At 43.0% G+C, this 15,468-nt stretch overlaps 1 protein-coding gene across 3 annotated transcripts in view; it reads left to right on the top strand.

The window, feature by feature from the left end:
* The window catches only part of CREB3L2 (cAMP responsive element binding protein 3 like 2), an 83,879-nt gene that overhangs the window by 28,535 nt on the left and 39,876 nt on the right, over nt 1-15,468 (top strand). The window lies entirely within an intron of this gene.

Raw genomic sequence — 15,468 nt, 5'->3', positions numbered from 1 at the left:
CCTTCTCCGCCTGTTCCAGGCACCCAGCTGCCTCTGAATAGTTGGAGTAGATCTTGGCTGTGGCTCGCAGGGGTCTGAGTTAGCGTTGGCCGTTGGCCGGGATAGCGGGAATGAGCGATTACGTGTGCCTTTGCTTATGCAATGTCTGATACTTCCCTCCGCCGTCTCCATCCCCAGGATTCTGGCAGGCTCTTTCGGCAGTCTCGGGAGAGTCGTCTTCTGTGCTGCACAGCACACTCACTCGCTCAATATATCCAATTAATTAAATTTCAGTGCTGCAAGTGAAAGCGTCTTTGTTTGTGCATTAGCATTTGAGGGATGAGGACTGGGAAGATGCTGCACAGGGCTGGAGGCATTGGCTAGAGCATCCTTCTGCTTCAGTGCCAGAAACTCACGTTGCCTGGTGGGATTAATCTTGTAATTAATCTTTAAATCTGGATGAAACTCCTCCTTTCCTTAAATGTTCCCTCTCCTTCCTTTCTGTCAGCTGTTTGCTTTTAGTGTTTCTCTTTATAAAACTAAAAAAAGAAAAAAATGCTTTTTTCAAGTGTAAAGTAAGAGTGTAAGTCACCTTGTTCTGTCTATGTGCTTGAATGGGATTGTGTTTGTGCTCCTTCTCGCGTTTAGAGCAAGAATAATGTTACTTGCCTCAGATTACTATGGACAGCCTTCTGCTGCTGCAGACTTGGCACTTGGGAAGGATGATAGGCCATGGAGGAGATGGAGGAGATGCCCAAACACATGCAGCTTTACTAACTAGGAGGCTTGAAAGAGACTTGGAAATGAGCAACTGCTAAATGACTTCTTTTGAAGTCGATCCCTCCATGTGGAAGGTCCCTTTTAATTTCCCCAGGCGCTCCATCATTCCTCTCGCCTGGGCTCGTGAGGAATCTCTCATTGCCACAGAAATTGGCCATCTATTGTATGTGGAAATTAAATGTGGACTCTGAAGATGATCACAACACTCTGTGCTTGTGAGTCTTTGCAGTTTGTCACAGGCATTTGCTTGTGCTTTGGCGGGACTGCACCTGCCCCTCGGATCCTGAGGAACAAATCGGTTTCGAAAGGGTGTGGGGTGTGAGTGTGATTTATTCCCTGAATAGTTTGCATGCGTGGGCGTTGCTGGGTATTTGTGTTTTCGGTCTCTTCAATAGGGAAACCCTGAAGTACAATGCAAGCTTGCCAAATCTTTCCTCTGAGACCCTCTCCCAGCTCTCTGTTGAGCTGCGGCTCTTGGAGTGATGGTGAGTGGCAAGGGCTTTCCTCTCCCAGCTGGTGCTGGGATGTCCGCAGCCCTGATAAGCCCTCTGGAATGAGGAGGAGAGCTGACTCACTCGAGCAGCAGAGCTGGAGAACCCAGCCTTAAAAATAAACAAAGAGAGAAGGCTTCCAGTGGGCTAGTGCTGTGGGATGTGCCGGCCACTTGAAGTTAATCTTGCACTGTATTTGGAGCATGCTTGTCAGCGGATGGGTTGTGTGTACGAACAACCTTTGGTCTTAAACCTGGGTTCCTGAACTGTGTTCCCCAGCTGCCTTCCTGATAAGGGTATCAAGTTATCTGGAATACAGGAATGCAAAGCCGCATCAGCAGGTTTCCCAGCTCAGGGTTTGTATCAGTTTCTTCAGAACATGCTGGCACTCTAGTAAACAACCTTGTTTTGCTGCAAGAAGGCCAAAGGAAACAATTATGATGAACTGTTTTAACCTTATGTAAATCAAGGGCTATAAAACTTCCTGAGATTGTTTCCTATTTGTATTCCTGCATATCTTTGTAGGACAGCCTCTAGTCTTTGATTAAGAATGACTGGAGTCAAAGAATTCACATGAATTTGCACTGTTCCTTCATAATTGTTCTTCCTTTTTTTAATATTGTGACCCTTTATAACCATGATAAATAGATCTGGCTTCAGTTTGTAAACTTAGCTACTAGCTAGTAGAGCCATCCTCTCAAGTCTTATTCCCTGTTTCAGTACTTAAAGAATGTCCCTGTTCTGCATTGGTTTTCTCTTTGATAAGCTAAATGCTTATCTTATTTGCTTTTATTTTGAGGCAGAATTTTCATCTCTCTCCACAATTATTTTCATGATTCTCTGAACCTTCTCTAGTTGTTCAACATAATTTTTTTGAAATTTGGTGATATAGAATTGGAACTGGCTTTGGATAGTAACAGCCACATCCACTATGAGCATGGAGTAATTTGTGCTCCACACACCTCTGTCTTCTGAAGTCTTCAAACCTGTGTGCTCTGGGTTTTGCAGGGAACACAGATTTGTGCAACACATTGTGTGATTGGTTGTAGGGTGACTTTTAAATGTGAGGCCTCATTTAAGAAGCAAGTACAAACAAAAAAGAATCCTAAATACATAAAAAAGGCAAAATTTCTGCAGTCCCTCCCTGCTGTTCTTTGGGTGTGTGAGCCCAGCAGTGGCCCTACAGAACGGGATGGCCATGCAGGGGTCCTTGGTGCTTGGCTGCTCCTGGAACTGTGTGAAACCTCAGTGCTGGCTGAGGGGCTTGACCTGGAGTGCAGCAAGGAGGCTCCCAAGCTTGGAGCCTGAGCACGTGTCTGCAGTAATTCCTCCTCAGGGCCCAGTGCTTGTGCTGCCTGTCCTGCGGGTGCTCCTTCAGCCACGTCTCTCCTAGAGTCCTGGGGTCTCTCCTGATTGTCAGTCACCCAAGTGTGACTTGGAGCCTTCTGTTTGCAGCATATTTTTATTATTTTTTTTTACCTTCAACTTTATTTAAGATATGTCACTAGTTTATGGCTGCTTACCAAGTACTCTGTTTTGATTTTGTGACCTGACCTTTTTATTACTTGCTGCCCCTGCTGATGCTACATTATCTGGAACCTTCAGTGGTGATGACTGTTCCTCTCAGGTCATTAGAGTCTGGGGCCAACAACTGATCCCTTCTGGGAACTCACTGATAACATGTGGCACAATCAGCTCATCTGTGTTTCACGTATGGAAGTTTCTTATTTCTCTGTCACACTGAATGTGGCTTGTTGACTTTATCTCACTCCAGCTTCATTTTCTATAGCACCAAGTCAATTGCCTCACAACAAGAGGGGTATTAAGCTTGTAATATTGTTGCAGAAAGCGATAAAATTAGAGAGGCTAGATTACCCGTTATTGTGGAATTATAAGCATAAATTAGATTTCTCTCCCTTTTGTTCCTGGACTCTTAACTACTCTCTTCTCCTCTCTTCTCTATCTCTTCCCTTCATCAGAAATGAACAATAGGTAGGTTAACTTTGTTACTTTGTTTACATTTAAATATTTTCGTATTATTTTTTACAGTCCTTCAGTATCATCTCATACTGAAAATAGTTTAAAGAGCTCCTTAGAAGCACTGTTTAGCCTTTTCAGATGGAAATTTTCTAGGTCTACTAATTAAAATGGCCAGCTTTGAGTAGCTGTTTATATATTCTCTTCCGTTGTTGTTGGGATAAAAGTAATTTCATTACCATCCTGTGGGATGGCTGTATCATCTGTTCTTATATAAAAAGCAGTAATTCAGAACCACCCCCTCCCAAGAATATTCAATTAAACATTTTGATCTTCCTTCTTCTCCCCCCAATAACTGCAGCCAAGCAATGACCTGATCTATAATTAACATTCTCTTGGATCCTGACAAACTCAGAAGCAATCTTTTTCTCTCTGAACTGTATTTTCTATTAACTCTTTCTTGTTTTCTAGAGTCTGATTTATGTTAATTCTCAGTAATTTTACCATTCTTCCAGTAGCCCAAAATATATGATACTTAATGTTTCTGTGGTAAGCAGGATTGTTTCTCCCCTGTGGCTTTCTCTTCACCTGCCATGGTGACATGGCAGCATGGTTGGTTTTTGTTTTTTTTTTGGTTTAGACATGTGCTGAAATGTTCATAGATGATTTACAATCAACACTGATGCTTTATTGGCTAAAGACATTCTCTCAGGTTCTCTTGATCCTCTGTTCCATGGGGGCAGCTTGAAGAGCTTGACCGTCTCATTAGGACTGCAGAGACTGGGCTGGAGGAGATGTTTGTTGCAGGAGAAGGGCAGGGCTGTTCTGCCTGAGAGCACACCGCGCCTGCAGCAGCGTGCCTTTGTCTCACTGATGGGGACACAGTGCCAGCCCCTACTGAGTCTCCTTTCCTTCTTCAGCCTACCTTTCTGGTGGGGAAGAAAAAAAAGAGTAAATCCATAGCTGTCACAAGAGCAACCACTTTAAGATGGGCAGTTTTGAATGGCAAGGCACAAAAGTCAGCGACACTTGGCAAAAATATGCAGCTGGGGATGGAGGAAGTTCTTGCACAACCTTAATATGCTGCTTATCTGTTGTAGGTTTATTTTATCCCTTTCCAGGCACTGTGACTTTGCCTCCTCCTGCTGCTTTCCCTCTGCACCCTTGCTTTTCTGGCTCTGCTCCTCCAGGGTCTCTGCCTGCAGTTTGCAGCTTCACTCCTGATTCTGCTCAACTTCTTTACGTCTTGCAAGGGGATGAGTAGCTTGGCCTCTCTTTTACCTGCCTGGGAGCAGAGGTCTGGAAATGGAAGGTACAGAGGGGGGAGGTACAGATGAAGGAGAGGGGTGCTCTGAGGGGAGGAGGGTTAGTGAGAAAAGCTGAAACATCAGTTCACGGGCAGATGAAGACAACACTGGTTTGAAAGTCTCTCCTGTGTTACCAGGACTCATGAGGGGAAAGAGCCAGCTAAATAAGCTGTTCCACTAGTTACTGCATCTCTGGAAAGAAGCAGACAGGGGAAATAAATGCACAAGTTTGTTTTTGTTCAAGACCTGGTCTTAGGATACAGATATTTCCACCTACTGCTATTTTGGGTCCTGAACCTTAGTCCAGTACCACTCCTTTTTTATTTATTTATATTTTATAAAGTTGGCTGAAGTAATGTTTTCTGGCACTGTGACATAGGAAATTGGAATACCAGCTCTCAAGTATGGAGTATCTTAAAATTATTTGTCTAGACAAATGCTGTGCATGCTTTTGAGTGTATATTTGATCTTGTTCATATCCTGTCACCTTGTTTCCTTTCTACAACTTTGTGTAGAGCTTCAAAACAAACTAGTCTGACTTTGACACCAGTAAAAGCCCAGTGACCCACCCCCACTCTTGTGATGACACAAAATGGAACGCAGCTTTCCTCAGAGGGAGGTTGCCAAAGTACCAGTGCTGATGGAAGTACTGGTCCACACAAAATGAGGTGCCAAAACCATTTCTGTGGGTTCCTGTGTGAATTTTGGCAGACTTAAGGCTGTACAAGTGCAGCTTGGGTGTCTTGAAGTATCCATCTCGTGGTACAGGGGACCACTGGGGGTGGCTTCAAAATGCAAGGCTTTTTGCTGTGGGATGGGTTTGGTAGGGCTGGCTCATCCAGAGAAACTCTAGTGTCATGGCTTCAAAAGCCATGTTCTCTTTCAGGTACAAAGTAGGGATGTCCTTCCTAGTGTTCTCATCGTCAAGTACCGTTGCTGTGCTCTTCCTTTGCTTCCTGGGGCGGTAGCTGGTTTGACATGAAACATGCTGCAAAGTTGCAGACTGGGAACGTTTTGACAGTCAGGGATGGGAAGTTTTTGATTGTACCTGCTGTTGACAAAGTGCCAGCTCTGCGTGCATCCATGGCTTAGTGCGAGTGTATGGGAAAGATGAGAGGTACGTCAGATCAAAACCCAGGATGTTTCTACTGAAAGCAAGGCATACGACTTGTTTACTGGAAGGTTTTCTTTAATGTAGTTGTTCATTTCCCTGTCTGGCCAGATCACAGTGAAACAGGATTTGACACCTAACTGACTTATTTAGTGCACGGTACTTAATGTGCAACACTCAGCGGCAGCAGCACTGAACATGAAGTCCTGCCAGTGTTGTTCCTCCTTCTGCCCTGATAGTAGATATCTGTGTGATAGAGGGGGCAGCAGTTTGTGCAGGGCAGGGTCTAAACCCTGTGGCAGCTAAGGTCATTGCTAGCCAAATGCTGCTGATCCTTGAGCTCTGAATCAGGCAGGGGAATTTATCTCTGGGGTAGGGTGATATGACCTGTAGATTTCTTCATATTTGTTTTGCAAAACCACTCCATTATTTTTCTCCTTCCATTGTGCTCAAGCACCTTTTTTTGAGTTCAAGAACAGGTTTACATGTGTGCGGTGTGTTTTTTCTTTTTAAAACTTTACACACATCTGCAGTTTCATCCATTATGTCTATGAGCTTTGGGCAGTTTTTATAAAAGCTTATTCATATTTTCCATAATCAACTCAGGGTGTCTGCATTTAGGCACTTGATGAGATAGTCTGACTCTTCAGAACTTAAGAGTGCTGAAATAAACATTTAGGAGCTTAAATTTGTGTCCTTTAAGTCTCAGCTTCCATGCTTCTATTTTTAGAAATAACCAACCAACCTGATAAAACTCTCCCCTCAGTATTATGAATCTGCAAAACAAAATCTACTAACTCTTTTGTGAAATAAAATGCCCCATCTCTCTTTAAGTTGCCAATACTGACCATAAAGGCTTACTTATTTTATAATAACCAACTTTAATTAAAGAACAGAATTTTGATAGTTGGTGTGTAGGTTTGCAGCCAGTGTTAGTAAAAAGAAAGAACGATGGCTCCTGTAAGCTGGAATTCTGCCATTTAGACTTTGCAACCAACAATGAAGAAGCATTGTTGAAAAAGAAAATAAGGATTTTTATTTTTAAATGTGAAGTGTCCTGTCAGTCAGGACTGGCAAGCCAGAGCATGCAGCAAACACTGCTGATGGAGCAGAAGTTGTTTCCTACCTACACCACTCAGACTAAGAAAAGATCCTCCTTTGAAAGATTCTAATTTGGTCCTTAGGGAAGAGGCTTTAAACATGAAACAGCTGAGCTGGAAAGCATCAGTGTTCTGCAGGAGGCCCCCTGCACTAATGGGAACCTAGATGTGAAATTATGATTTTTCTGAGGTCTCCCAATGGCATCCTGGTACAGTGTGCCCACTAGGATGGTTATATTTCTAGGAGGTTGTGCCTGTGGACAGAGTATGGGAGCTTCAAGTGTTGCTTAAAATGTGGGAGCTGCGAAGAGACCTTTCAGAGTGAGCAGATGAGCAGGTTACAGGATCTCTGTTTTAAGTAACCATTCCTGAATTCCATGGTGCTAGTCATCCCTGGGGAGAGAGCCTTGTCTCCATGTAGGACAGCTGGACGGTGTCTGTGACTTCTGACTTCTCTCCCTGGTTATCCTCTCCTCCTTCCTGTTATAACTGTAAAATCATCTGGGAGTTGGACTTGATGATCTTTATGGGTCCCTTCCAACTTGAGATATTCTATGATCTCTAAAATGCATGCAAAACTAGTGGATTCTGACAGGAATGGTGCTGGCTGTGCCCTTTACAAAGGGCTTATCTGTACCCATCAGCAAGGGATGATGTTACATGAGGACTGAGATGAATTTTCTTTGCTTTGTCCCTTCCCATTTCCATGATGAGGGAAAATGATAAATGAAACCAAGTGCAGTGTGCCCAAACGTTGTAAAACGCTGGTATAACGTTAAGATGTATCTGAAGGCAAGAAGGAACTGGAGTAACTATTTTATTTCAAAAGTGGCCATAAGTTAAACCAGCTGTGCAACAACCAAATGTGTTGTCCCTGCTGCTGAGCTCTTGGGCAGGAAACAAGACCATAAATGCCCACTGTTGAATTGTAAAATTTGTACACAAAGGTTTCAGCTTGCCTAAAAGCTTTCTTTCGCTGTTCACTTTTTGGCTAAACTCTGTGTAGTTACACAGAAGACAGTAGTTTGATGTAAAACTTGAGGTAAAAGCAAGTTCCTTCTATAGAGCCTTTAGGTGTACCTGGGGTGTAACCCAGAAAACTAGTATTATCTCACAACAAATATTTATGACTGACATTCCATTCCTGGAGCGTAGCTGGGGCAAAAAAAAAATAAATCCAAACATACCTTTTTTCTTCACTATGTAGTTTTTAATACATAACTGGTCTCTTTAAGTATCTTGTGAGGGTGCCAAAAACCATTGGAGACCCCAGTGACTGAGTTTTGGAAGCTGAGCTACCCTCCCAGTCTAGTTGTGAGCGACGCTAGCTGGAAGTGGCATTGAGAAGCTGGTCCGTGCTCTTGGTGGTTTGGAGGCTCGTGAAATGCAAACTGGTCAGTCAGGCCCATCTTGCAGCCTCTGCAATCACTGGTGGTAAAGAACTGTGACCCTGCTGCTCACGAGGTGGAGAGGAGGGCGTGGGGAGAAGTGATGGAGAGGTTCGGGTTTCTGTGGTTCTGCTGCTCAAGCTGGCAGCCTGAGGGCTGACTTAGGGGACAAATGAAGTGCATACCAGTGAGCTTGGTATAAGAGGCAAAAAAAATAAGGGGTGGGGGGTGAAGGGAGAAGAATTGAGGCAAAAGAATGACTACATCTGACCTGAGAGCGTAATCCAGATGCTTACTTGGAACAGAATTAATAATGTACTGTGAGGTCTCAGTCAGGGACTCAGATGGGGAGAGCATTAGTGAAGGGCTTCCAGCTCAATGACTCACTGCCCTGGTGCTCTGGCCCCAGTGACTCACTGCTCTCTGGCTTTGGCTTTTTTGGGGAGAGGGTGGGAAATAGCAAAACACAGCACTCAGCCTATTGAAAAGTTAGACTAGATCCAAGAACTATGCACTGGGGGAAAGGCAGGGGAATGTGAGAAGGATTTTCCTGTTTTACGTGACTCCCAAGAGGCTTGGGCTAGGAATGAGCAATAGCAATGTCTGCTTGCAGACAGTGGACTTAAAAGACACTGAACTTAAGGGTTATTTCTCACCCTTGCCTCAGCTGCACAAGGGCTTCTTTCCTTTTTCTTTTTTTTTCCCTATCAATCCATATGTAGTCCTAGCTATTATATAATTTAATTTGGGGTTTAACCATATTTATAAATGCAAAATTCTTTTTCAGGAGGAGGCAGGGGTGTTAAGGAAAGTGAAAGAATATTTTGGAACACAGAAAGGCAAGGGAGTAAACATGGTTCTTGAAAAGTCCCCTGAATAGTTAAAAATAAATACATTTCTTCTTTGTGGGTTATGGGGTGGAAATGTTTGACTGTTTGCAATGGAAGTGTGTGCATGCATGTGTACATAATGGGGTGGATTATAAGATTTGCTCAGCATGAACTTCAGCATTTCCAACTGTGTAACCTGAGCAAGTTGGGAAGATGTGCAGATTTAATTACCATATAAATCTATTTGCTCTGAATTTCCTGGCATTTGTTTTGCTGATGACACAACCTGTATGTTATTCACTTAGTAGATTTTTTTTAATCTGTCCACATTTTTTTTTATGTTTAAAATGAGTAAATGCTGGTGTGAGACTGAACAATTGTATCTGCTGTTATGGTGGATCTCTTTGCTGTTTTCAAATACCAGTTTTGTGTTACTCTTCATATCCTCCCACAAATGAGGTAATTTCAGTATAGTTACTGGCTAGACAGTAAAGGAATTTACAGTAGAGTAAAATATTGAGTAACTATGCATCTTGGTTTTGATTTTTACCCTGTAGATAAATGCCTACAAATCTGAGGTTCCCTCTGTTAGTCCTTGGCAGGTACATAAGCCAGGGTAGGGTAAATTGCTGTGCCGTGTTATCATTGTGTTCTTAGGCATGAGTTGGGGGACAGTTTACAGTCCTTGATCTCTCTGTTTCTTGCTCTGGCTGCCTGGATGCTTTTTTTTCCTGCCATCAGAAAGCTCTTCCAGCTGTTTTGATCCTTCATCAGTCTGAGAGGGGGGATCTCTGTGTCCTGTTTAAGTAATCAGATGTGTCTGCTGTCTCACACTCAATACTGTGGTCTGTCCAAGGGGTCTCTAAACAATCAGATTACAGCTGTTTCAAGTGCAGTTGCATTAATTTTTTCAAATATTCTCTGACAAATATATTTGGTCTCCCCCTCAGTGAAATTAATGCATACCATAGGCAAACACCCTGCTACATCAAACTGTTAGAGGGTCCAGCCTTCTGCTCTTCCACTCTCTCCCTGTGAGAATGTTGGTGACTGACTCTTTAGGGTTGGTCTTGTATTTCTTTCAGCCTCCATCTTTGGAATCAATCTCATGGAAAAATCCTGTATTGCTGCCAGGCTGTCCTTCGTTTCTCATCGTTGTAAGAGCAACCCAGCAGGAGCTTGAATCTGTGCCTTGTAACAGTGATGTATCAACACATTCTCTGCCAGAAAAGATGCTTTTCTGTTCCTTGCAGGGCACATATGTGTGAATTGCAGAGGTGAGGCTACAGGGGCTCCATTGATAGCTCTTCTCATAGTTGACAGATGGGTACCATGTGATACAAGCTGTGGCTGAATTTGGAGAAGAGGAGGTGGTGGCCAGCTTCCCTGCTGCTAACACAAAGAATTTCTAGAAAGGGACAAAATTGAGAGAACTGATGCACCTGAAAATCTGCAGACTTTGTTTGACACTCAGCAATTTAACTGATGCCCAAATGTCAGCAAGCATTGAGAACAGTTGGAAGCTGGTGCACACTGACACCTCCAGTCCATCACCGCTGAACTTGGGACAGGAAATTCAACAGCACCACCAGCAACATGTCTGTGAAGAAAACACTTGCCTTGAGAAAGCTTTTTAGCTTGTGTCTTGGGGTTTAACTTTGGGGTTGGGCATGCAGAGCATCATGGACTTCTCTGCTTCATTGTCATCTCTGGTAGGCTTGTGTGTGCAATCCTTGATAAGAAGCATCTCTAGGCATGGTTCTTCTTTAGCTCAACAGGGAAGGTCTCTGGTCCAAGCCCCCAGATGTTGCATGTCCAAACACAGACAGAGCTGATAGTGAGGTGTGTGATGCCTTTCACAGCTCTTGCCACACAGCTGAGTCTAGAGCTCGACCCATGAAGGCTGACCAGTGTGTGTGCCACCTTTAGCAACTGGTGCCTTGCCTGGATGCCCCAGAGCTTGATACCTTTTGTTAGCAGCTGTGGCTCCTACTCAGAACTTCTCAGCTACCATATAAGCAGCTGCCAGATGTCTGTGAAATGTGTGCTTGGTTCCTTGAAGAGGAGATGGTATCTCCATTTAGCCACAGTTCTTGAGCTGTTTGATGCTTTCTGATACATTGTGGTTTATCTCCTATACACCTTTGTTTATGTAAATCGCAAAAGAGCTGGTGAAAAAATTATTCCCTTTTCTCCCTGTTATCTTAATTTGAGAGGAAATTGGGGGTGAAAGGAAGGGGTAGATTCATGCCTGTGGTGCATGTTTGTGTTCCCCACAGACGGGGCTGGTTTGTGGTGTCCCCTTTTTCCCCTGTTTCCTCCTCTTCTCTGGGAGCACTGCTTTGTAAATTACATGGACTCTTGATTCCTTTGATACAGAAGCAAAGGTGCAATTCTTTTTCCCCCTACCCCCATGACTGCTGCTGAAGCCTTACAAGAGAGAAATACCAGGCAGTTTTGTACCTACAGGTGAATGGTAGGCTTCGTTTTTATCCCATGCGTGCCTGTTGCGTAGGAGGGATGTTCCTACCTGACAGTTCCACTTGTGAGGGGAGATTGATCCCTCCAGGATGGGGAGACCTCAGGGTGAGCCAGGAGGGAGCCATTAACTCCCAGGAGGGTAGTATCTTGAATTACTGGGTGGTTATAACCCTGGTGTGTTGCATGGCCACCTTGCCCTGGTCTGCTGAGAGAGAGGGGATTGTTTTAGAGTGTGCAAGGATGGCAGCTCCCCTCTGGGGTGGCTCTGCTGGCAAGGGTGGATTGTGCTGCTACAGTCAGTGTGGAGGACTTGCAGCTAACACAGTGCATTTTCCGGGCTCAGCAAAGCTTGTCACTTGCTTAATAATTTAAATATAATTATGAACTGTCATTTGAGGCTCTTGACTTCTCTTCATTACTTTTTTAGTGAGTTCTTAGAAAGTCAGTTTTCTGAAGATGACTGTTTCATTTTTAGTCATGATAATATCTCATCTTCAGACAACTGGGGCTAGTGCTGCTCTCCTCTGCTCACCTGGTGAGAAGCCAGCACTACCATGCACCTGAGTCTGTTTTACTTCAGAGATCTTCATTTGATCAGACAAGAAAGGGAAAAAAAAACCCTTGTCCCTTAGGCAGTTGGAGAAAAGGGCCTTTGTCTGGTGGGAACGGGCAGATGGAGAGCTGCAGCCCTCAGCCCAGCTGGTCTGCAGCCAAATACTACTTTCGAAGAGCTATCCAAAATCCGCTCTGCACCCGGATATAAGAGCTTCCCTCTGTTTGCTCACTGTGAGGTGATGTCTGTAGGTGCTTTGTGTTCCCCTAAAGGACCCGGGTTATAGGCATGAACAAATGTCCAGCCAGATGGGTGGTGGAACTCCATGGGGCTGCAACTGTCTGTCAGTAAACCCAAGTGCTGCTGTTTTGTTTGTCTTTTCAGGGTTCTGGGGGAAGGGAAAGATAAGGTTACATCTGTCCTAAATCCCTGCCTTTTTACAGAGGTTAAAATCCCAGCTGAACACATCTTTTTGCTGTGTGGAGGAAATAGTTTGATAATTCAAACAGACTCCTTGTACCAACTCCTTGTCTGCAGTTAGTGCTGGGGCTGCCATTGGGGTGTGAGAATAGCAGGAAACTGGCAACAGAGCTGTCTACAGAGGTATTAACAACAAAAAAAAAAGAAAAGGACAAGAAAAAGGCAGATTCTCAATGCAAGTGCTTTCTCTCTTTGTTTTGTTTTTTGGGTTTTTTTTAAAGGTTAACTCTCTGGGTGAAAGATGCCAAGCTAAAAGCAACAGATGAAGAATTTCTTTCTTTTGCAAGCAAATATATATATAGATTCTAAGTGTAAAGGTCTCAGTTTCCTCCCTAAATTGCCCTTTCCTGTTCCTGAGTGTGGGGGTGGTTGCTGCTGTATCAAAATTGAGGGTTATTCTGAGGCTTTCCAGCTATGGAAGTGGCTGATGACCACTAAGGTGCATATGGAAGCAGAGAGGGGAGGAGGAGGAGGAGGAGGGTTGGCGATTGGAGAACGTGCTTCGAAAAGACAGAAGGAGCAGCTTAGGTGTAGGTGGAAGTTTTGAGGAGCTGGAGGCCTAATTGTGCCCAGATTGTTTCTGCTTTAGCTGTTGCTCAGATGCCTTTTCTTTCTAAATTCTCTAAGCAAATGGAGCCACTTTCAATGAGATAGTTGTTTTATTAAGAAAAAAAAAGTGACCCAGCTTTAAGCATTTGCTGTAGTAGAGAAGTGTATAACATATGAAAGATTCCTGTAAATCAAGTGATGGTGTGTTTGTAATCACTGAGTGAGAAGTCCAGATCCCTGAGCCTGTTCCCTGAGTTCTGTAGCTGCGCAGTCTGACCTGTGGCAATTGTTTTTGGTTTCTCTGTTGACCAGTATTCAAAGTTTTATCACAGACCATTAAAAGTAAGTTTCAGAATTATAATGAAACTAAAAAATCCGTATAGAAACCAACCATTTATTTGCTATCAGATGATTCTGTTGTAGATGCAAATTCTTTTCTTCCTCACAGCTTGCTGCTTTACAGCTCCTCATGAAAAGGAGAAAGCACAAATATTGATGAACATGTTGAACGTCCTTCCCCACCCCAAGGTCCTCTTTCTCTCTGAAGCTGAATATTTGTTTCCTCCATTGCTTTTCATGAAGTGGTTGTAGGAAAATTCCCCATTCAGAAAAGAAAAAATAAATAAAATCTGATGGACCTAACTTCAGTAAAATGGAAGAAGTATTATAACATCTGATAAGATTTTTTTCCATATCGAAACAGTAATAAACAGAAGGCTAATAAAAATATTTATTCGTGAATTTGCCAAAGATAGCTGAGTAGCTTGTGGTCATGTTGTCCTTTCCGTTGAGTCTGGTGAAGTATAACATCTAAGTAGTGTCAGACTAAGTCGATGCACAGGCATGATATTTTCAAGGATGGCATCCTGAAATTGGATGATGCTGGTGATAAAGTATTTGCATGTAGAAACCAGGGTTACAAATATTGTATCAGTCATATTTCAGCATCTGCTAGTCATCAGTCAGAATAATGCATACAAGAATTAGAAAGAAGGAAATGTTCCAGCTTTAGGAAAGTATGTAAACAAATATAATTGACTCTTGCCATTAGCCCAAATGAAAAGAAATGTGTAGACTGTAGGGGAATATACTGTCCCTAAGAAAGGCACTGCTTTTTTTGTAGGTTCATCCTTGACTTCTTTCATGGCTGGGAAGCATTTCTGTCCCTTGCTTACACTTTAATGGCTGCCTACCCTGTATTATCGGTGTCTTTATTGATGCACCAGAGTGTTCAACTGGTCTTGTGCATCCTTCTTCTTTTCTCTTTGCAGAGTGGGGAATTGTAGTTTATACTTTCATCCTTGTTGGAAAGCACCTGGATATGAAGTCCTAGTGAGTCCTTGGGTATCAAAATTAAAGTAAACAAGGCTTTCTGGGTTCATCGTGACCCTCTTGTGGATTCCTCTGAGAGTTTGTTTATTAGTGTTATCATTTACAGTAAGTAAATATGAGGCTACAAATCTGTTTTGCCATTTGTAAAGGCTTTTCGTTAGCTAGCTTGCTATTCCAGCATAGCAACTGTGGTCCTCTGTTTATTGCCTTATGTTCAGTAAATATTTTCTTTTCCTCAGTGTCAGTCAGAATTGACTGAAGACTTATTGATTTTGAAAAAAGGCACAGTTAGCATTTGTAAGCATCTTGGAAGAGGTGCTCGAACTTCCAGGGAACTCTGTGAGAGCTGGCTGTGCTCAGGGTTTTCCAGCATCAGGCTTCTAGGCCACAGGTGCTGCTGGAGCTGTGAAATGTGAGAGCATGAGGGTGTGATGAGGGTGTGAGCACACAGCTTCCCTCGTGGGTTTATACAATATTGACTTGTTTAAGTCCTAATTTAGCCTACAGGAAGCCAAATCTTGAATTTCAGTGTTTGTTTCCGCAGGAGAGAGCAAGATGAAGAGCCAAGATCAATACTGCTTGCAAAAACAGAGCAAATCAAACAAACTTAGACTTTTATTGCATCATGCCCCAGTCGACAAAGATTCCTATATAAGATGGAAGATAATGCCTGATTGTTCAGAAAATCTCATTACAATTCATTGTACAAGTATTTTTGTACAAAAATAGAATTCTTTGTGTGAATGAGATGAGCAGGAATGATTTGTTGCAATGCAGTTTCTTTGTCTGTCAAAGATGTAATTTTCTGACGTTGGAAACAAAACCAAGAAGAGACACAGAGTTTTCAGCTATTGATGGGAACTGCACTGGAGTCTTAAGGAAGAAGATTGCAAGATTTGTTTTTTACTCATTTTGAATAAGAAACAAACACAAAGTTTTCCTACTTCATACAGATATAACATGTGCTGCTGGCATAATGAATTCAGTGTAATAGATAAAGTGGTAATTAGTTCTGACTGTCAGGAGCTTTAGCTCTGGGGCCTAGAAGCTGGATATGTGCTCTAGTCCTAGGTGGAAGGCAGCTTCTAAAATAGATGCATACATCATTCA

Source organism: Corapipo altera, unplaced genomic scaffold (genome assembly GCF_003945725.1).
Source record: "Corapipo altera isolate COAL_440 unplaced genomic scaffold, ASM394572v1 1, whole genome shotgun sequence".
Classification (NCBI taxonomy): Eukaryota; Metazoa; Chordata; class Aves; order Passeriformes; family Pipridae; genus Corapipo; species Corapipo altera.
The sequence above is the reverse complement of the archived record's forward strand: the minus strand, read 5'-3'. Positions and strand labels throughout refer to the sequence as shown.